Source organism: Arachis ipaensis, chromosome B10 (assembly GCF_059453495.1).
Source record: "Arachis ipaensis isolate K30076 ecotype BB chromosome B10, ASM5945349v1, whole genome shotgun sequence".
Classification (NCBI taxonomy): domain Eukaryota; kingdom Viridiplantae; phylum Streptophyta; class Magnoliopsida; order Fabales; family Fabaceae; genus Arachis; species Arachis ipaensis.
The window spans coordinates 47,778,891-47,802,388 of record NC_142435.1 but is presented as its reverse complement, the minus strand read 5'-3'; the positions used below and the strand labels follow the sequence as shown (position 1 = coordinate 47,802,388).

Sequence of the window (23,498 nt, the reverse complement as noted above, 5' to 3'; positions counted from 1 at the left end):
ACTGAACAATAAATCAATAACCAGCAATACCAAGATATCAACATTCAACAATAAACTGAGCAATAAAATGACCAGCAATAAACTGAACAATAAATCAATAACCAGCATCCAGCAATACCAAATTATCAAGAATAAACTGAACAAAATTGAACAATAAACTGATCTCAATAAACTGAACAATAATTCAATAACCAGCAACAAACAGTAACCAGCAACCAGCAATAACCAGCAATAAACAGCAACCAGCAACAATACCAACAATAAAATAATTCATCAATAATTCAATTCCAAGTTACCAACTTTACCTAACAAACACTCAATATTGACTCGGGCAAACAGCAAACAATAAACAGCAAATAGCAAGTTACCCAACAATGCATCAGTAAACAGCAGATGGTAAACATTACCTAAATCGGTGGCTCGGGCTCTATATTGACTTGGGAGGAAGGCTGGGTGGGAGACTGGGAGGTGTTGGGTTGAACTGATGATCGTGGCCAGAACCCAGAAACGCTGCTGGCCTGTTGGATCAGTGGGTGGCGTACTGGGCTAAAGAGGAAGGCTTCGCGGTGCTGGGACTTGGGAGGATCTCTACTCTGTCTGCGAAGAGGAAGGCTTCGGCGTTGGGATTTGAGGAAGGCTTCGTGGTGGTGGGACTTGGGAGGAACGTGGGTGTCGCAGGTATGGAGACTCAACGACGTGGGTGGCTGGCTCTGTGGCTGGGTGGTGGGTGCGCAGAGGGAGAGATTTGGAGAAGAGAGAGCTACTGAGTACTAAGCTACGTTTCGATTGGGGATTTGCGGGTTAGGGCACTGAACGCACACTCGCGCAGCACTGCAGCAACACTCGTTTCATTCGTTTGGGGGGTGGGATCTGGGGTTAGTAATTTTTAGGATTTTTTGCCCAACCGGTTCGGTTCGGTTAGGGTTTTCATGGTCAAAACTGAAAACTGAACCTAACCGAACCGCAAAAAACAACAAAACCTTTTTTTTAGTTATCGGTTTGTTCGATTTTCAGTTATTTCAGTTCGGTTCGTCGATTTAATTCGGTTCGGATCAGTTTTAAACACCCCTACTTACCCATTCAGAATTGAACAAAGCATTTTTGCCTTGCATATTTGCGTGAAAATTTGAATTTTTGATAAGTAATTGTTTGAGATTTAATCAATTAAAGCAGATAAAGGATAACTTAAATCCTAGGAGAAAAAAGTGTAACTTAAAAATTGCAATACTCAGCATAATTATTCAGACTATTTAGAATAATAACTTTGGCAATGCTTTGACCTATGACTATATCTTGTTTACATGCAAGGACATTTTATACCTCATGTTTATCACAAATTCCTACAATGCTGAGAGGTAGGTTCTACTTTCAATTCTTCTCTTGCAACTTTACACATTAGCATTGGCAAAAAGCATGGTTTAGTATAAGATTTTTGGAAATTGAATAATAAGTTATTTATAATTCATATTATTTGTTGATAATTTTATTTAAAAAATTATTTTTTTAAAAGTAATTAAATTAATTTTATAACTATTTGAACACACTTTTACATATATAAAAAAATTTAATGAAATACATATATTATAGAGTTGCTAATATATATTATAGAGTTCTTATATATATTAATACGAGTAAATATATATTCTCAAGAAATATATATGTATGCATAAAGTCTCTAATTTCATGATTATTCATTAAATCACCATTCATAATCATTATTTCCTTAGTTTCATTCATTTTTGGCGAAGCCATTAAGAAAACCAAAGAAAAGAAAGGAAAACGCGGCTTGTATATATATAACACCTTGACACCTAATCATGATTTAACATCACAAATAACATTCTCTCTTCCTCTTGACTGAATCACTCTTGGAAAGAAAAAAAGAAAAGGAAAGAACTGAGAGCGAAAGGGAACGTGAGAAACCATGGAACCTCCAACCTTCAACGTTTGATTTTTTGTGATCCGTAACTCCAATAAAAAATTTAATCCGATTAAAGTGTTTGTATCTTCTTCCTCTTCACGTTGACATCACTTTTGTTCGGAAGAAGTCGCCGGAATCAACTGATGAAGCTGCCGCCATTGCGGGCCAGGGAAAAAGGTATTTTGCGTGTTTTATAGCTTTCGGATTTCGATAATTCGAGGTAGGGACGATTTCTTAAACTTATTTTACTTCCAAGAATTGTTACAAGTCGATATTAATGCGAAAAATATATTTTTATGATTACGTAAATCTTATGGATTGAATTGAATTATTTTGTATAAATGAATTTGTTTGTTCGATTGAGCTATTGATTGGTTGAGGTGGTTGGAAATTGTGGATCTTAATTGAGTATATGAAAGTTGGTTAAATTGTAATTTACTAGATTGGTGGTTTGAATTTTTGGATTTCGTTGAGTTCATTGAGTTGAGTTTGGTGTGGTTGTGATAATAATTTATTGGAAATGATTGGAATTGGTTTTGTTGATTTATCGAAAATGATTTGATTTTGGAAGCGATTTGATATTGCAAATGAATTGATAGTGGAAAATCTGAATTTTGTGTTTATTTGAGAAATGTTTGGATGGGACCATAGAGGGTGACAAAGTCCGAGTTTTAAGGGAGGTGCTGCCAAAATTTTTATAAATATTCAAGAATAATGATTTTCGAGTCTTTGAGGAAAAGTTTCGAGTCTGAAAAGAAGTTGAAGTTGATTTATTCAATTGAAGCATTCTGTTTTGAGGAGATAAAGCATTTAGAACTTTATTTGGTTAAAATGAATTGCATTTCGAGATTTTTAAAAAAGTCTTAAACTCTAAGTGGTTTTAATGTAGTTTGGGGTTTTGGTCGAGTAAAAACGAGGTTTTAACTTTCTTTTCAAAAGAATGAATTTGGTTTAATTAATTAAAAAAAGGATTATGTTTCGGGTATTTGATTGTATGGAAAAAAGATTGGTTGTCGCTCCCCTAAAAGTTTAGAGCCTTTGCTGTGGAATTCAATTTAATAAATCTTGACTTAAGGCAATTTGATCTAATTCAATAACTTATCTTGTCTTGAGTTGATTTAAAGGAAGAATTATGATTTTTAAGCATGATTGATTGTGAATATTATTGAAATGTGATTGGCAAGGACGGTGGACTTATCCCACTTGCATATTTGAAATTGACATGTGGGTATGATTGATGTTGTGAGGACAGTGGTTTAGTCTCACTCACAGATTTGGCAAGTTGAGGACGAAGTATTCCCTCTCTTATCGTAGTATGAATATGGGGAAGGTGGAAAGGCACTCTCCTTCGTATTGTTTTTTCCCACATCTTTCTCTGGTTGTAAGGTAGAAAGACACACTCCTTCGATGTGGAAAGGCACTCTCCTTCGTTTGTGTTCCTCCTAGAGATGCACAACCTAGAGACAATGTTTGGGTTTGCTACTGGATGTGTCGGGCTCTAGCGATTTAACCGACACGTGAGCTCACGGCCAGTAGGACAGGCATGCATCATATTGTATTTGTCTGCTTTGATTGGATGTGTGATGACAAGTCATCTTATGCTAGTTTTACAAGTATTTTTCATTAGTTTCATTAGGTTTTATGCAGTTTATTGCACAATAAGTAAGTAATTAGAGTGGATTTTCATGATTATTTTGAATTAATCAAACATCATTTATTTTACACAAAATCATAAGGTTTATGATAGAATTAATTGATTTTATAAATGATGCAAAGATCTTGTGATTTTGGTAAGACTTTGATTGGTTGTTTGGTTACCTGTAGGTGAAGAAATGATGAAGAAAGAAAAAAACCAGGAAAGCGTTGCATTACCAAACGTGGCGTTCATTAAGGCAACGCTAGGCAAGAAAACCAGTGCACCAAGGCGCACACTAAGGATGAGCGTTCAAATGAGTGAACGCCACGTTCACTAAAGTGAACATTTTCGTGCCTTTTGGCCAAGGAAGCAAGGCGCACCAAAGCGCTAGCCAAGGAGGCAGCGTTTGGAAAAGTGAACGTGACGTTCACTAGAGTGAACGTTTTCGAAGAGAGAGCACCAAGGGAAAGGGAGCGCGCACCAAGGAAGCATCAAGGAGCCACGTTCAAAGAGTGAACGTAGCATTCACTACAACAACGCTAGGCAAGAAGGATTGCGCACGGGAGGAAGCATGCAAGCAAAGTGAACGTGGAGTTCACTTTCCCAACGGAGCGCTCCACTAGAGCTACATCCCTGACCCATTTTCAAACAATTGCCAATCCGTTCTCATTTAAGGACAAATTAAAAAGCCCACTCCAAGTGTTTAGTGACTAGAATAGAAAGTGTATAAATAGGAGAAAGTTTGATTTGAAGAGGACCTTTTGCTCACTTTTAATTTTCATTTTGAATTTGGGAATTGGGATTAGATCTAGTTTTCTTTCTGTCTGTTCTTTCTTCTGCAACTTCTACTTTCAGTTTTGGGTTTTGAACGAAGATTGGAGGATTCTACTGAATTCTTCATCTTAGAATCATCTTTTACTTTTCCTTCTTGTGTTTCTAAGAATTGAAAGTTGGATATGAACTTCCTTTCTTGTTTTCATTTTCATTTCTTCTGCAAATTTCTTTTCTGTTTTGTCATGAGTGTAATTGAGATCTAGATTTGCTTTCTGTTCTTATTACTCTTCTTCAATTGTCAATTTCTCTTTTAAGATTTCATAATTGAGCTGAGCTTTCTTGCTGTTTTAATTCTTCTGCAATTTTTCATTTCTGTTTTGGTTCATCTGCAAATCTCTTCATCTCATAGTTCTTTAGTTTACTGCACTTCAATTCTCTAGTTCAATTTGAATCCCAATACCCAAGCCCCTTTTATTCTTCATGCAATTTACATTTCTCAGCAATTTAAATTTAACAATTTAAGTTTCTTGCACGTTAAGTTTCTGTCATTTACCTTTCTTACAATTTAAGTTTCAGCTCTTTTATTTTTTTGCTCTTTAAGTTTCTGCAATTTACTTCTCTGCACTTTAAGATTCAGCTAATTTTCATTCTGCACTTTTATTTTCCTTCAATTTTACTTTTGTTAAATCAAGTTCCAATCAAATCATCAAATATTCGCTTAACCAAATTCATCGCCTAACTAAAATTGCTCAATCCATCAATCCCTGTGGGATCAACCACACTCTTGTGAGTTATTACTACTTGATGCGACCCGGTACACTTACCGGTGAGTTTGTGTGGAATCATTTTTCCCTCATCAAATTTTTGGCGCCATTGCCGGGGATTGATTTAGATTGACAATGATTAAGTAAGGTGATAATCTAGATTAAGTATTTTCTTTTTATTTTTACTAAGCACACTAACTGTTTAAATTTTTGTTTAAGCTAACTTTGACACAACTCTAGCAGTAAAGTGAATTGTTCTTGGTTTCTGGTTTTGTGTGTATGACAGAAGCAAGGAGAGAGGTCTCCACCTCTTGTAACCTTGACGAGAGAACTCTCCGAAGACTAAGAAGAGAAGCAAGAGGAAAGGGAATCATTGGTGAAGAGGAATTAGAGGAGGAGAACCTAGAGATGGAAGGGAATGCCCCTAATCCACAAGATGGAGTGGCCAACAAGGCCAGCCTCAAAGGAGAGTTCTAGCCTCCTACACCTTCCTTAATCCAAAGCACTGTGGGAGTAGCATACTTACTCCAAATGTCAATGCAAACAACTTTGAATTGAAGCCTCAACTCATCACTTTGGTGCAGAACAACTGTTCTTATGGAGGAGGCTCCTTGGAAGATCCGAACCAACACCTATCCACCTTTCTAAGGATATGTGACACAGTGAAGACCAATGGTGTGCATCCAGACATTTACAAGCTGCTGCTATTTCCATTTTTCCTGAGAGACAAAGCTGCCCAATGGTTGGAGGCATTTCCAAGAGAAAGCATCAACAGTTAGGAGGATCTAGTGAACAAGTTCCTAGCCAAGTTCTATCCTCCCCACAGGATCATCAGACTGAAGACAGAGGTCCAAATATTCACTCAAATGGATGGAGAGTTATTGTATGATGCCTGAGAGAGATACAAAGCTTTAATCAAGAAGTGTCCACCAGAGATGTTCAATAAATGGGATAAACTTCAAAATTTCTATAAAGGATTGACACTGAGAGCTCAAGAAGCCCTTGATTATTCAGCAGGAGGTTTATTACAACTCATGAAGACAGCTGAGGAAGCTCAGAACCTCATAGACACTGTGACAAACAACCAATACTTCTATGGTCATCAAAGACAATGCCAACCAGCTCAAAGGAAGGGTGTATTGGAGCTGGAAGGTGTGGATACCATTTTAGCTCAAAACAAAGTGATGCATCAATAGATCCAACAGCAAATGGAGATGATGGCCAAGAGGATTGATGGTCTTCAAGTTGCAGCAGTGAACACAACTAACCCACCACCAGCTGGGTGGGGGCAGAATGCAGAACTCTATAAAGAGCAACAACCTGAGCAAGTCCAATACATGCACAACCAAGGGATTGGACAAAATGAGTTCCATGGAGATACCTACAACTCTTCCTAGAGGAACCACCCCAATTTGAGGTGGGGAGACAATCATAATCAAAACCAACAGCCTTGGCAGAGAAACTCAAACCAAAACAATTCCAGAAACATAAACCATCAAAACACTAACCAAAACCAATACAGAAAACCACAAAATAATCAACCTCAACCCAACTACTATCCACCCAACAACCCATCCACTAACCAAAATAACTATCATCCATCCTCAACATCCCATAATCAACCACAACCACCCCAAGAATCTCAAGGGATCTCCAACTTAGAGATAATGATGGAAAAGATGATGAAACATCAAAAGCTAACCAGCAAGAACCAAGAAGCTTTAATACGGAATCTAGAGAAGCAGATTAGCCAATTATCCAAGCAAATAGTGGCTGAAAGAGCAACCAATGCACCGCCAAGTGACACCATTCCCAATCCTAAAGAAGAATGCAAAGCAATCCAATTAAGGAGTGGAAGAACCTTGGTAAATGACAAAGAAACTAACAAGAAGCCAGCTAAAAGTGACATTGGCAGCAAGAAACAAGTAGAGGAAAAAGACAAGCAAGACCAAGAGAAGGCCAAGGAAGAGGAACAACCACTAGTTTTAAAGAAGGGAAAGCAGGCTATTGAGGAACATTCACAAGCACAAAAGAAGGAGGAAAAGCCACACACTCCTGCCATTCCATATCCTCAAAGATTCAACAGAGAGCTTAAAGACCAATAGTTCCCCAAGTTTCTAGAAGTTTTTAAGAAAGTGGAAATTAATATTCCACTTGCTGAAACTTTAGAATAAATGCCTCTATATGCAAAGTTTTTAAAGGAGCTTATCAACAAGAAGAGGAGCTGGAATGAGAAAGAGACAGTGATCTTGACACAAGAATGCAGTGCAGTGATTCAAGAAGGCATTCCACCAAAACTCAAAGACCCTGGGAGCTTCTTCTTGCCTTGTACCATTGGTAACATAATCATTGACAAGGCACTGTGTGATTTAGGATCCAGTATCAACCTTATGCCTTTGTCTATGATGAGAAGGCTATCTATAGAAGAAGTGAAGCCTATACAGATGTCATTAGAGCTAGTAGACAGATCTCTGGTTATTCCCAAGGGATTGATTGAAAATCTCTTGGTCAAAGTAGGGAAATTCATATTCCCAGTAGATTTTGTAATCCTGAACTTAGGTCAAGAGGGGAATGACTCTATTATATTGGGAAGACCTTTCCTGGCCACAGCAAGGGCCATCATTGATGTAGAACAAGGAGAAATGACTTTGAGGGTAAATAATGAGAAGATCACTCTGAATGTGTTCTAGAAAATACAGTACACTATTGAAGAGAAAAGCTGCTTGAAGGTTGAAGAAGAAGAATTACAGTAGAAAGAAAAACCCAATGCAGCGCTCATCAGCTCACCTGTAATGCAAGAGATGGACAGTAGAGAAGAAAAAGAGGGTAAGGAACATGTGAAGGCTGAGAAGAGAAGGCAAGAAGGGATTGAAGATTTGATTATTGAGAAGGAGGTCCCTGACATAAAACCTGTTGCAAAGAAAGAAGGACAATTGAAGAAAGGAAAGAAGAGTAAGAAAAGGATTCCAAAAGGGTGGAAGAACAACATGATACCAACTGAAGGATTCTCAAAAGGGGACAAAGTAAGATTGATCTACCAGCAGTTGGAGATAGATCCAAAAATTGATGATTACTACACCGTCAACAAGGTACTCTCACTGGAGCATGTGGAGATTGACCATCAACGCACAGGAAGAAGGCTCACAGTGAGAGGGGACAAACTGAGACACCACAATCATTAGCCACCCTAACAAGGGATTAATGTCAAGCTAGTGACAATAAAAGAGTGCTCCATGGGAGGCAGTCCATGATTTAATATTCTTGCTTTTATTTTAATTTCAATAATTTATGGTTCTTCTAGCATAAATTTGAGCTCTCATGAGTGGATTTGATAACTGCACACATCATTGTGAAGCATATGTTTGATTCCTATGTTTGGTGTGCGTAAAGGAACTCTAAAAGAGCTTTTCATGCATAATTGATCATAGAACCACTTTGGGATATATACTCATTCATTTTGTTTAAGTATATAGCCAAATCTTAAGTTTGGTGTCTATATATGCTATGAATTTCAAGAAAATCATTTTTACTCAAAGACTCAAATTCATGAATAGATAAACCATACATTGCCTCATTTTATAAGATTATGGTAGCATGGTAGCAAATAAAATGTTCCTTATAATGAATATACCAATTATGACAGATATTCATTAGGTTTTATATGTGATACTTAGAAGGAAACAAGTTTGGTGTTCACCAAAATTTTGTTCAATGTCTAAGGGGCATAATTGGTTATTCATAAATAAGAAACATAGAATAAATTTTGTTTTTCTTCATTACTCTTCACTCCATCGTATTAAATTTAAAGTTTGAGCTCATTATTTCCTTGATTCACATAGTTAGGTATGAAGAAGGTTGAGAAGAAGACAAAAGGAGGCATGCATGTATGATTGTCACTAGGGGAAAAGAGAGTCACATGTGCTTAGGGAAGGGTGTTCTCTTGGAAAAAAAATCTGCATGGTTTAACACCTAGGAGGCCGAACCACATATTCCCAATGAGGGAGCAATCCTTATCTTCACCCACCTTTACATGCAAGCCGTTCATTTCCACTACCTCAACAATGATTTGCTCAATCCTCACCCTTCAATGCAATTTAACCGAATCCTCCAACTTATTGTTTTGTTTCAAGAATTCACGGCCCTCCTATAAATTGGCAGTAGCACGTCTCAAGCTCACATACTATTGCTTTCTTCATACATTCATCCCAAACACGTTACATTATCCTTCTCTCACCCAAAGACATCACACAACACCTTACCTCTCATTCCTTCCATTATAACCGTGCTTTAACCAAGGCCTTTCTTCTCCCTTCCTTCATTCCTAATTCATGGCTTCATCAAGTTCCAGAAGAAGGAAAGGAAATGAACCAGCTGAAACTGAACCACCAACCTATGATACCAAGAGATTTAAGTCTCAATTTCATGAATCAAGATATTATAGGTTGATGGAATCAAAAAAGGTTATTCTAGAGATGGGGTTCAGGCTGAAAGATGGAGAATATCCCATCATGAGAAGAATAACCGTAGAGAGGAGATGGGAACTTCTATGTAAACCTCTCACAGACATAAGTGCAACCATGATAAGAGAGTTCTATGCAAATACTGTGAGGTCAAGCAAGACCAGCCCTCCCTACAAGAGCTATGTTAGGGGAGTTGAGGTAGATTTCAGCCTATCATCCATCATGAGAGTCTTACAGATAAGAGTGATACCCTATGGAGAACCCAGCTTTGAGGAAAGAATGGCAGGTGAGAGCGATCCTGATGAGATATTACATGGTCTATGCTTTGAAGGCAAAGACTGGGAAAGGGACTTAGATGGGGCTCCAAGCCACTTGAAGAGAATGGATCTCATACCTGAGGCCAAAGGGTGGTATGAGATAGTGAGAAGGTCCATATTCCCTACTGCAAATACCTCAGAAGTTACAATAAAGAGGGCAATTCTGACATATTGCTTACTTAGGGGAGGAGAAATCAATATCCCACAGCTCATAGCAGATAGCATTCAAGAGATAGCTGAGGATACTGGCAAATCAAGTAGACTTGGTCACCTAAGCACTATTCTGAGGCTGTGCAAAAGAGCAGGAGTACTCTTTGAGGATGAAGATACAGAGAAGGTGAAAGGAAGCAGAGGGGTCACCAAGCAAAGCATGGAAGGTGTCACTGACACTGACAATCAGCAAGAGAGAAGAGCTCAAAGAAGAAGGAGGAGACCACAAGTGGAGGGGGAACAAGCTTCCAGTGCAATGGACCTGAGCCAAATACAAAGATCCATTGAAGAAATGTCTCAACAATACATGAGAGCACAGGAGCAACAACAGGAGCAATACTTGAGGCAACAAGAGAATTGGCAGCATCAGATGATGGAACAACAAGAAAACTTCCAAATAAAGATGTTAGATCAACAGAGAGAATTTCAAGTAAGAATTCTTGATGGGCAAAGGGAACAATTGGCAAACTTTCAAAAATCATTTAATAGATTGTCCCTATGACAAGCCAAGTATGGGGAGTATACCCAAAACATTTATCAATGGAAGAACATATATCATACAATTGGAGAGTATAGAAACTTGGACAGAATGGAGTATAATATAGAAACTCAAGCAAAGTTGGACTACGTAGTCCATAGCATGCCAGCATTGAACCAACAGATCAAGCCATTTGACCAATGCCAAGAATTGGTAGACCATCAGAGAGCAAAAGCCCAGAAAAATACAGCACACATGCAACAAGGATTGAAGGATGCTGGGCTCTGGGGTCAGGTAGACCAAATTTGGGATTACAGATGCCCTGTTGAAGAACCCCAAGAAACAAGCAAGAAGAAGAAGAAAGGAGAATCCAGCAGACCACGACAACTAGAGGTGGTGGAGTCCCTTTTATAGTTTTAATTAAATAAGGATGATGCATATCTGAAACATGATATGCCTCCAAATACTTTATATTCTGCACTTTCATATCTTGAGTAGACTTCTTATTAGGATCTGCATTATGTTTGTTATCACCCATCTACCTTAAATTCTGTCTTGTTTTCCTTTTGCATCAATAAGAGAAAATGTTTGAAACAGAAAGTGATTGTTCAATGTGGTAGGAATTAGAATAAAGACTTGTGGTGGTAATTGCTTGATTAGATGATAAGCTCAATAATAAAAGCTGCATAATAGAATGTCTTTTGTAGTATGAAATCTTTCATTAATGAACATCCCTGGAAAAACAAAGAAAAGTAAGAAAGAAAAAGAAAAGAAAAGCCAAGGATTGGCAACAACAATGAAAGAAACAAACAATAAGGCTAGACACCAATAGCTTAGACCTTAGGGCATATGCCTGTGGTGCTTCTTGTACTAGCATATGCTTGGACAATTAGGTTCTGAGGAGTCTTTTAAAATTTGATAACTTGGATTAACTAATCCGGGATGACCAACCGAAAGTCCATTATCAAGAGCAACCTAGTTACAAAGCATTAGTAACCCAAAGAGGTGCTGGGCATCAATGTTCCTAAGAAGAATTGTGAGCCAAGTGTCTGTAGTGAAAAAGTGTTGAGAAAAACTGAGCCAAAAGGCTGCTGCAACACTTGACACTGAGCTACTATAGAGAAATAAGCTTTTTAAGCAAAAGAAAGAAAGAAAAATAAAAAAGGGATCAATCAAAGAGCAAGGCATTATAGCAGCAACTCTAGTGAACCCTCAAGGGACATTTCATATCTATCAACAAAGAATAAATTGAGCTACATCTTGTCTGCATAAAATCCCATAGTCTTAATTCAATTACCCGCTAAATAAGGATATATGCTTCTCTGTTTGATTCCATTTCTTCTCATGTCTAGTGCTTGCTTGGGGACAAGCAAAGTTTAAGTTTGGTGTTGTGATGACAAGTCATCTTATGCTAGTTTTACAAGCATTTTTCATTAGTTTCATTAGGTTTTATGCATTTTCTTGCACAATAAGTAAGTAATTAGAGTGGATTTTCCTGATTATTTTGAATCAATCAAACATCATTTATTTTACACAAAATCATAAGGTTTATGATTAATTGATTTTATAAATGATGCAAAGATCTTGTGATTTTGGTAAGACTTTGATTGGTTGTTTGGTTACTTGTAGGTGAATAAATGATGAAGAAAGGAAAAAACCAGGAAAGTGTTGCATTACCAAACGTGGCGTTCATTAAGGCAATGCTAGGCAAGGAAACCAACGCACCAAGGCGCACACTAAGGATGAGCGTTCAAATGAGTGAACGCCACGTTCACTAAAGTGAACGTTTTCATGACTTTTGGCCAAGGAAGCAAGGCTCAATACTCAAACAAGACCCAGCGCTCAAAGGATTGAACGTAGCGCTCAACCAAGGGAGCGCTAGGTAGCGCTAAAAAAAATGAACTGAGCGTTCAAAGAGTGAACGCTAAAGGAAGCATGTGCACTAAAGCGCTAGCCAAGGAGGCAGCGTTTGGAAAAGTGAACGTGACATTCACTAGAGTGAACGTTTTCGAAGAGAGAGCACCAAGGGAAAGGGAGCACGCACCAAGGAAGCATCAAGGAGCCACGTTCAAAGAGTGAATGTAGCGTGCACTACAACAATGCTAGGCAAGAAGGATTGCGAACGTGAAGAAGCATGCAAGCAAAGTGAACGTGGAGTTCACTTTCCCAACGGAGCGCTCCACTGGAGCTACACCCCTGACCCATTTTCAAACAATTGCCAATCCGTTCTCATTCAAGCCCAAATTAAAAAGCCCACTCCAAGTGCTTAGTGACTAGAATAGAAAGTGTATAAATAGGAGCAAGTTTGATTTGAAGAGGATCTTTTGCTCATTTTTAGTTTTTCACTTTTAATTTTCATTTTGAATTTTGGAATTGGGATTAGATCTAGTTTTCTTTCTGTCTGTTCTTTCTTCTGGAACTTCTACTTTTTGTTTTGGATTTTGAACGAAGATTGGAGGACTCTACTGAATTCTTCATCTTAGAATCATCTTTTACTTTTCCTTCTTGTTTTTCTAAGAATTGGAAGTTGGATATAAACTTCCTTTTCTGTTTTTATTTTCATTTCTTCTGCAAATTTCTTTTTTGTTTTGTCGTGAGAGTAATTGAGATCTAGACTTGCTTTCTGTTCTCATTACTCTTCTTCAATTGTCAATTTCTCTTTTAAGATTTCATAATTGAGCTGAGCTTTCTTGCTATTTTAATTCTTCTGCAATTTTTCATTTCTATTTTGGTTCATCTGCAAATATCTTCATCTCATATTTCTTTAGTTTACTGCACTTTAATTCTCTAGTTCAATTTGAATCCCAACACCCAAACCCTTTTTATTTTTCATGCAATTTACATTTTTCATCAATTTAAATTCAGCAATTTAAGTTTCTTACACTTTAAGTTTCTGTTGTTTACCTTTCTTGCAATTTAAGTTTCAGCTCTTTTACTTTCTTGCTCTTTAAGTTTCTGCAATTTACTTCTCTGCACTTTAAGATTCAGCTAATTTTCATTCTGCACTTTTATTTTCCTGCAATTTTACTTCTATTAAATCAAGTTCCAATCAAATCATCAAATATTCGCTTAACTAAATTCATCGCCTAACTAAAATTGCTCAATCCATCAATCCCTGTGGGATCAACCTCACTCTTCTGAGTTATTACTACTTGATGCGACCCGGTACACTTGCCCGTGAGTATGTGTGGAATCGTTTTTCCCTCATCAATTTTTTGGATTTTTGTTTAAGCTAACCTTAACCCTAAACCCGATACACTAACTGTTTGAATTTTTGTTTAAGCTAACCTTAACACAACTCCAGCAGTAGAGTGAATTGTTCTTGGTTTCTGGTTTTGTGTGTATGACAGAAGCAAGGAGAGAGGTCTCCAACTCTTGTAACCTTGACGAGAGAACTCTCCGAAGATTAAGAAGAGAAGCAAAAGGAAAGGGAATCATTGGTGAAGAGGAATCAGAGGAGGAGAACCAAGAGATGGAGGGGAATGCCCCTAATCCACAAGATGGAGTGGCCAACAATGGCCAGCCTCAAAGGAGAGTTCTAGCCTCCTACACCTTTCCTAATCCAAAGCACTGTGGGAGTAGTATACTTACTCCAAATGTCAATGCAAACAACTTTGAATTGAAGCCTCAACTCATCACTTTGGTGCAGAACAACTGTTCTTATGGAGGAGGCTCCTTGGAAGATCCAAACCAGCACCTATCCAACTTTCTAAGGATATGTGACACAGTGAAGACCAATGGTGTGCATCCAGACATTTACAAGCTGCTGCTATTTGCAACACATACACAATCATAGAAAACAGAATTCTTAGAAAATATGCGCAAACAATTATGATACATGTCTATTCCTAGTACAGGTAATGAGCTCATCTGTCAGTTTTGACCCACTCATGATTCAACTCAGTAACCTTTGTTTAAGTTTGGCTTCCAGTGTCATAACCTCTATAAGCAACCTCTATCTTACAGGTGCGACTCTCCTGAGCCGATGTATGAAAACATAACCTCTGTAAGCAACCTCGATCTTACAGGTGAAGCTCTCTCTGGCCAATGTATGTATTGATAGCCTCTGTAAGCAACTTCTGTCTTACAGGTGTGATGATGCGAAGATTATCGTTGGTAAAGAATTTCACAAAAATAGTCACGTTGCAAGTATAGTTCTAACCCAACAATGGATCCTTAAATCAATTTTTAATATGGTTGTCACAAAGTTCAACCCCAACAAAAGTAAACCGAAGTATTCAAACCTCGGGTCGTCTCACAAGGAATGGGCAAACATGTGCATCAATATTGGTTAGAATTCCGGGATTGGGAGTCATAAGCAAGAATTTAAACGATTAAACTTAACATGCAAGAAACTTAAAGTGCAAGAAACTAGATCAAGCAATTAAAGCAAGGTATGAGCAATTTCAATCCAACAAAGGAACATATAAATCTATGTCTACTCTAGAACTAAGTAAACAACTAGACTAACTACAATAAGAATCAAGCAATTGGTATTTTTGGGTTTTAAGTATGAATAATAAGAAGAAATCTTGGCTAGACATGGGAATTGGGATCACTATCCTTGTCTAATAACCATATCCTGACAATTATGAGGAACCAAGCTCATTAAGTCTACTTCTATGCTTGAAGTATATCAAATGACTTGATCAACATCAATTCATAAGTTCTAACCTAGCTACTAATTGACTTAGTAGTAGGCTAGTGTCAATAGTTATCAAATTGACCACTTAGGATTCTCAAATCACCAATTCAATTAGACCCAATGACTCAAGGCCAAAAGTATAGAAGACTACTCCATAATCAAAGAAAACATTTCATCAAACACATGGTATGCATTACTAAAAGACATATTCAAATTATAAATTAATTGATACCCACTAACAATTATCAATGGAAAACCACTCAAAAAACACTATTAATCATGGAAAACATCAATGCACTAATAGAAATTCAAGATCCACAAAATTCATAATATGAGAAAAAAAGGGAAATAACAAGAAAACATAAATTCACACAAGATCTAAACAAAATGAAAACTAGAGAACTCAAATTAAGTAATTGAAACTAAAATTGACAAAATCCAATTCAGGAATTCAACAATGGAAGATCAAATCAAACTAGATCTAAAGAGGAGTAAGAGTTTCCCTCTCCAGAAAAATCAAATACCAAAACTAGCTCAAATTGTGTGTAAAGTGTAAAAATGATTGATCCCCCTTATCCTCCTACAATTCCTGGGTCTTTTCCATGCAAAATCAAGTTGGAATTGGGCCTGGAGCTCCTCAAAAATCGCCAGCCACGATTTCATTAATGAGGTCACGTGATGGGCGTTACGTGTGCGCGTCGGTCACGCGTGCGCATCATCTGAGTTTTGCAAGCCACGCGTACGCGTCAGGCACGCGTACGCGTTAATGGGATTTCTGCTCAGCCACGCAAATGCGTCAACTTTTGCGCATCATTCCTAGAGCCATGCTCCCACGTGTGCGCGTTGGCCATGCATGCACGTCGCAGCCAATTCTCCCAAGCTCAATTTTTCATATTCCTTCCACTTGTGCATGCATTCCTTACATCTTATAAGCCATCCTTGCCCTATAGATCCTGAATTCACTCAAAAAACACATCACCACATTGAATGATAATAGAAGAGGATTAAAATATAGCATTTTTTAGGTCAAAGAAGCATGTTTTCACCCATGAAGCAGAATTGGAAAGGAAACATAAAACCATGCAATTTATATGAATAAGTGCAGAAAATATTGATAAAACCTCCTAAATTCTACACAAGATAAACCACAAAATTGGGGTTTATCGAACCTCCCCACACTTAAACCAACCATATCCTCATGCTAAGAATTAAAAAGACCAAAAAATATAGGTGAATGGGGTTTATGAAATGCAAATTACCTAAATGGATGTAACTAATGCAAATGCGTCTATCTACTTGGTCAAAGGTGAATCAATCCCCCAAGAATATATATGAATACATAGGCCAGAATGATATGATCATTCATGAACTCTACCAATTTAAACATCAAAGTTGAGTGTACATAACTTGCATAAAGAAAGCTCGTGAAAGCCGGGAACATGGAGTTGAGCATCAAACCCTCACCAGAAGTGTTTGCACTCTATCCTCTCTAGTGTTTGAGGGCCGATTCTCTCAATTCTCTACTAATCTTGCTTTCTAAGGCTTGCTCTTCTTCTACCAATCAATATATGTTCAATGCATGAATACACATATCAAGAGGTCTTTTCAAGGGTCGTAATGGGGTTTGGGTGAAGGTAGAATTGTATTTGGTCAAGTGGACTAAAATTGAATCCTTGATTAACCTAAACTTCCCACCTAACCTAAGACAATCCATGTAATTAAAATTTAAAACCTAACTACCCGTTGACTATCTTTTGCCACATGTCCATGCATCCCAATTTGAATACAATACAAATGCATTGCTATCACCACTTACTTTGGGGCATTTTGTCCCCTTTTTATTGCTTTTTTTATTTTCTTTTTCTTTTTCTTCTTTTTATTATTTATTTATTATTATTTTATTTTATTTTATTTGTTTTTCTTTTTCTTTTATTCTTGTGGTGGGTACTATATATGAGGGATCAATGCCTATGTTTAAGATATTGAATGTATGAACATGCACCCAACTCTTTTTCACATTTTCCCCAATTCCCAACCAAATGTTCCCCATCCAATTTTTCCATACTTAAATCATGTACACTCTTCTCACTAATCAAAGCTAACCAAGGATTCAAATCAAGGGCATTCATTGTTTTTCACTTAGAGTTAGTGATGTGCTAAAATAATGAACAAATGGGGTTAAATAGGCTCAACATTGGTTTGTGAAGGATGCTGAAAGGGTAAGGCCATATGGGTATGTGAGCTTTGTGAAATCAAGGCCTCAATCATTTATATACATGCATACATCAAACAATGGAAATATAGAATCAAGCAAGACAAATATCACAATCTTAGAGAGAACAACACACACCGAAACAAGATATATTGGTTGATAAGATATGACCAATCAATTAGGCTCAAAACTCACAAGGTTGTGTGTTCTTAGCTCAAAAACCATGTCCCAAATTGGTAGGGTGTCCTAAAGACGATTTCTTGGAAAAGAAATCATCACCCTAACCAAGTAGTCCTAACAAGAAACAACTACCATGCAAAAAATGTTCAAATACAAAAACTAGCCATACAATTTATCCTAATTAACAAAAGAAAAATCAAAATCATTGGTGTTGAAAAGAAAGGGTTGTTACCTATGGAAATCAGTAAACGACCTCCCCACACTTAGAAGTTTGCACGATCCTCCGTGCTATTGGTAAGGCCAAGGTTGTCAAACTCGCGAGTCTAGGTAAACTCGTGGAGCTGACCTAGACTCGACTCGTAGACTCGTACGAGTTTATCTGTTATACATTTTTTATAAAAAAATATATATAGCATGTATAATATATATATTTACTCAGATATAGACATCCAAACCTAACAGTTTCAACATCAAAACACATAATAAATTAACATAATACTACAATTACAAGTTACAACAAGTACTTTGGATCACACATTTAAATCCTTCACATGTATCTATCTAGTTCAACATAAAACACACAATTACACAATCAAAGGTTCATAAGACACAACCAAAACACAAAAGAAAACAACAAAGCAACAATTAAATTTCTAATAAACTCTAAAACTCAAATTCTCTAATATCTTCATCTTCCATGGCATCAACATCATCATCTTCACCATCTTCATCAGAAACATCAGGCTCAGGTTCAACACGGCCAACAAAATCATCATCATCATTCACATGTTCATCTTCTTCCTCTATTAAATTTTGTTGTGGATCCCCAATAAACTCATTCTCACTTCCCTCACCCATGTTAAATTCATTACTATTCATACCTAGAATAGCAAATTCATTACTATTTGGATCATCATTAGTATTGTCATTTATTGGCAAGTGAGAATGCTCAACACTTTCAGCAATATTTTCATTAACATCCTCAGTTATCCACTCATCATCAGAATGCACTGCATCAAATTCAAGTTCTAGAGTTTTTCTAATTTTCTTGCCCTTTAACTTCAAATTATACATCTGATGAGCGGATAATTTATACGCTTTTTGACATTGTTTTTAGTATGTTTTTAGTAGGATCTAGTTACTTTTAGGGACGTTTTCATTAGTTTTTATGTTAAATTCACATTTCTGGACTTTACTATGAGTTTGTGTATTTTTCTGTGATTTCAAGTATTTTCTGACTGAAATTAAGGGACTTGAGCAAAAATCAGATTCAGAGGTTGAAGAAGGACTGCTGATGCTGTCGGATTCCGACCTCCCTGCACTCAAAGTGGATTTTCTGGAGCTACAGAACTCGAAATGGCGCGCTTCCAATTGCGTTGGAAAGTAGACATCCAGGGCTTTCCATAAATATATAATAGTCTATACTTTGGCCAATAATAGACGACTTAAACTGGCGTTCAACGCAAGCTTTCTGCCCAAATCTGGCGTCCAGCGCCAGAAAAGGATCCAAAACCAGTGTTGAACGCCCAAACTGGCACAAAAACTGGCGTTCAACTCCAAGAAGGACCTCTACACGTGCAACACTCAAGCTCAGCCCAAGCACACACCAAGTGGGCCCCGGAAGTGGATTTATGCATCAATTACTTACTCATGTAAACCCTAGTAGCTAGTTTATTATAAATAGGACCTTTTACTATTGTATTGGAGGTCCTTTTGACCATCTTTGGACGCCTGGTTCTTAGATCAGAGGGGCTGGCCATTCGGCCATGCCTGGACCTTCACTTATGTATTTTTAACGGTAGAGTTTCTACACTCCATAGATTAAGGTGTGGAGCTCTGCTGTTCCTCAAAAATTAATGCAAAGTACTACTATTTTCTATTCAATTCATCTTGTTTCGCTTCTAAGATATTCATTCGTACTTCAATCTGAATGTGATGAACGTGACAATCATTATCATTCCCTATGAACGCGTGCCTGACAACCACTTCCGTTCTACCTTAGACTGAATGAGTATCTCTTAGATCTCCTAATCAGAATCTTCGTGGCGTAAGCTAGAATGATGGCGGCATTCAAGAGAATCCGGAAGGTCTAAACCTTGTCTGTGGTATTCCGAGTAGGATTTAATGATTGAATGACTGTGACGAGCTTCAAACTCGCGATTGCCGGGCGTAGTGACAGACGCAAAAGGATAGTAAATCCTATTCCAGCATGATCGAGAACCGACAGATGAATAGCCGTGCCGTGACAGGGTGCGTTGATCATTTTCACTGAGAGGATAAGATGAAGCCATTGACAAGGGTGATGCCTCCAGACGATTAGCTGTGCCGCGACAGGGCATTGGATCATTTTCCCGAGAGATGACTGAAAGTAGCCGTTGACAATGGTGATGTATCACATAAAGCCAGCCATGGAAAGGAGCAAGACTGATTGGATGAAGATAGCAGGAAAGCAGAGGTTCAGAGGAACGAAAAGCATCTCCATTCGCTTATCTGAAATTCCTACCAATGATTTACATAAGTACCTCTATCCCTATTCTATTATTTATTTTCAAAAATCCATTACTGTTTTATATCCGCCTGACTCAGATTTACAAGGTGACCATAGCTTGCTTCATACCGACAATCTCCGTGGGATTCGAACCTTACTCACATAAGGTATTACTTGGACGACCGAGTGCACTTGCTGGTTAGTTATGCGAAGTTGTGAAGATATGTTTAGACCATGGTCCTGTGCATCCGTTTTTGGTGCCATTGCCAGGGAATCAATTTCGAACAACAATTCACAACCCGAGTAGCAATTTTGCATACCAAGTTTTTGGCGCCGTTGCCGGGGATTGTTCGAGTTTGGACAACTGACGGTTCATCTTGTTGCTCAGATTAGGTAATCTTCTTTTTGTTTTCTTTTCAAAAATTTTTCAAAAATATTTCAAAATTTTCTCACCTATTTTCGAAAAAAAAAATTGTTTTCAAAAATATATTTTTCTTCAGAATTTTTAAGAATGAATTCTAGTGTTTCACGAAGCATGCGAAGCCTGGCTGGCTGTAAAGCCATGTCTAAATTTATTTGGACTGAGGCAGCAATTTGTTATCAAGAGCAAGCTAGTTGTTGTTAATCCACCTGCTGCTGTTCCTGATTTACATGCTAAAGCTTGGCTGGCCATTGGCCATGTCTAGTGTTTTGGACCGGAGCTTTCATTGAAAGCTTGGCTGGCTAGTGAGCCATGTCTAATTCCTGGACTGAAGCTTTAGACTAAGAATGCAAGATTCCTGGAATTCATATTAAAAATTTTAGAATCCTTATTTTTCTTTTACTAAATAATTTTCGAAAAAACCAAAAAAATCATAAAATCATAAAAAAATCAAAAATATTTTTTGTTCTTATTTGAGTCTTGAGTCATGTTATAAGTTTGGTGTCACTTGCATATGCATCTTGCATTTTTCGAAAATTTCATGCATTCATAGTGTTCTTCATGATCTTCAAGTTGTTCTTGGTGAGTCTTCTTGTTTGATCTTGATGATTTTTTGTTTTGTGTTGAATGTTGTTTTTCATATGCATTCTTGAATTCTTAGTGTCTAAGCATTAAAGAATTCTAAGTTTGGTGTCTTGCATGTTTTCTTTGCATCAAAAATTTTTCAAAAATATGTTCTTGATGTTCATCATGATCTTCATAGTGTTCTTGGTGTTCATCTTGACATTCATAGCATTCTTGCATGCATCACATGTTTTGATCTAAAATTCTCATGCATTGCATAATTTTCATGTTTTTCTCCCTCATCATAAAAATTCAAAAATAAAAAATAAAAAATTCAAAAAAATATCTTTCCCTTTTTCTCTCATCAAATTCGAAAATTTGGATTGACTTTTTCAAAAATTTTTAAAATCAAGTTGTTTTCATGAGTCAAATCAAATTTTCAATTTGAAAATCTTATCTTTTTCAAAATCTTTTTTAAAAATAAAATCTTTTTCATTTTTTAGTTATTTTTGAAAATTCCAAAAATATTTTTCAAAAATCTTTTTCTTATTTTTATATCAAATTTTCGAAAATAACATAATCAATTAATGTTTTGATTCAAAAATTTCAAGTTTGTTACTTACTTGTTAAGAAAGATTCAAACTTTAAGTTCTAGAATCATATCTTGTGATTTCTTGTGAACCAAGTCATTAATTGAGATTTTAAAAATCAAATCTTTTTCAAAAACTAATTTCAATCATATCTTTTCAAAATATCTTCTTATCGTATCTTTTTCAAAAATTTGATTTCAAAATATCTTTTCTAACTTCCTAACCTCTTATCTTTTCAAAATTTGTTTCAACTAACTAACTAACTTTTTATTTGTTTTCTAACTTTTTCAAAACTACCTAACTAACTCTCTCTCTCTAATTTTCGAAAATATCTTCCCTCTTTTTCAAAAATTTCTTTTTAATTAACTAATTATTTTTATTTTTGATTTCAAAATTTTTCGAAAATTACTAACCTTTTTCAAAAACTATTTTCGAAAATCACTAACCCTTTTTCAAAAATTATTTTCAAAAATTCTCCCTCTCCCATCTTATTCTATTTATTTATTCATCTACTAACATCTCATCTCACATCTCAACCCTCCTCACAGTTGTGTTTCTTCCATTACATTACATTCTTTGTCTCCCTCTTTTCTTCCACTCACAAAGGAATCCCTATACTGTGGTATAAAGGATCCATATTATTATTATTATTTTTTCTGTGCCCTCTTCTTTGTCATATGAGCAGGAGCAAGGACAAGAACATTCTTGTTGAAGCAGATCCAGAACCTGAAAGGACTCTGAAGAGAAAATTAAGAGAAGCTAAATTACAACAATCCAAAGATAACCTTTCAGAAATTTTTGAACAGGAAGAGGAGATGGCAACCGAAAATAATAATAATGCAAGGAGAATGCTTGGTGACTTTACTGCACCTAATACCAATTTACATGGAAGAAGCATCTCCATTCCTGCCATTGGAGCAAACAACTTTGAGCTGAAACCTCAATTAGTTTCTCTGATGCAGCAGAACTGCAAGTTTCATGGACTTTCATCTGAAGATCATTTTCAGTTCTTAACTGAATTCTTGCAGATATGTGATACTGTTAAGACTAATGAAGTAGATCCTGAAGTCTACAGGCTCATGCTTTTCCCTTTTGCTGTAAGAGACAGAGCTAGAGTGTGGTTGGATTCTCAACCCAATGATAGCCTGAACTCTTGGGATAAGCTGGTCAAGGCTTTCTTAGCCAAGTTCTTTCCTCCTCAAAAGCTGAGCAAGCTCAGAGTGGATGTTCAAACCTTCAGACAGAAAAAAGGTGAATCCCTCTATGAAGCTTGGGAGAGATACAAAGGACTAACCAAAAAGTGTCCTTCTGACATGCTTTCAGAGTGGACCATCCTGGATATATTCTATGATGGTTTATCTGAGTTATCAAAGATGTCATTGGATACTTCTGCAGGTGGATCCATTCACCTAAAGAAAACGCCTGCAGAAGCTCAAGAACTCATTGACATGGTTGTAAATAACCAATTCATGTACACTTCTGAAAGGAATCCTGTGAATAATGGGACGCCTATGAAGAAGGAAGTTCTTGAGATTGACACTCTGAATGCCATATTGGCTCAGAACAAAATATTGACTCAGCAAGTCAATATGATTTCTCAGAGTCTGAATGGAATGCAAGCTGCATCCAACAGTACTCAAGAGGCTTCTTATGCAGAAGAAGCTTATGATCCTAAAAACCCTGCAATAGCAGAGGTGAATTATTTAGGTGAACCTTATGGAAACACCTATAACTCATCATGGAGAAATCACCCAAATTTCTCATGGAAGGATCAAAAGCCTCAACAAGGCTTTAATAATGGTGGAAGAAACAGGTTTAACAATAATAAACCTTTTCCA

The 23,498-nt window shown here is 36.9% G+C and overlaps 1 non-coding gene across 1 annotated transcript; it reads right to left on the bottom strand.

The window, feature by feature from the left end:
- Positions 1-22,871: 22,871 nt before the first annotated feature.
- LOC148579944 (small nucleolar RNA R71) lies at positions 22,872-22,975 on the bottom strand. The gene has a single exon (XR_015897941.1). It is a non-coding gene; the product is annotated as a small nucleolar RNA R71 (small nucleolar RNA).
- Positions 22,976-23,498: the final 523 nt, after the last annotated feature.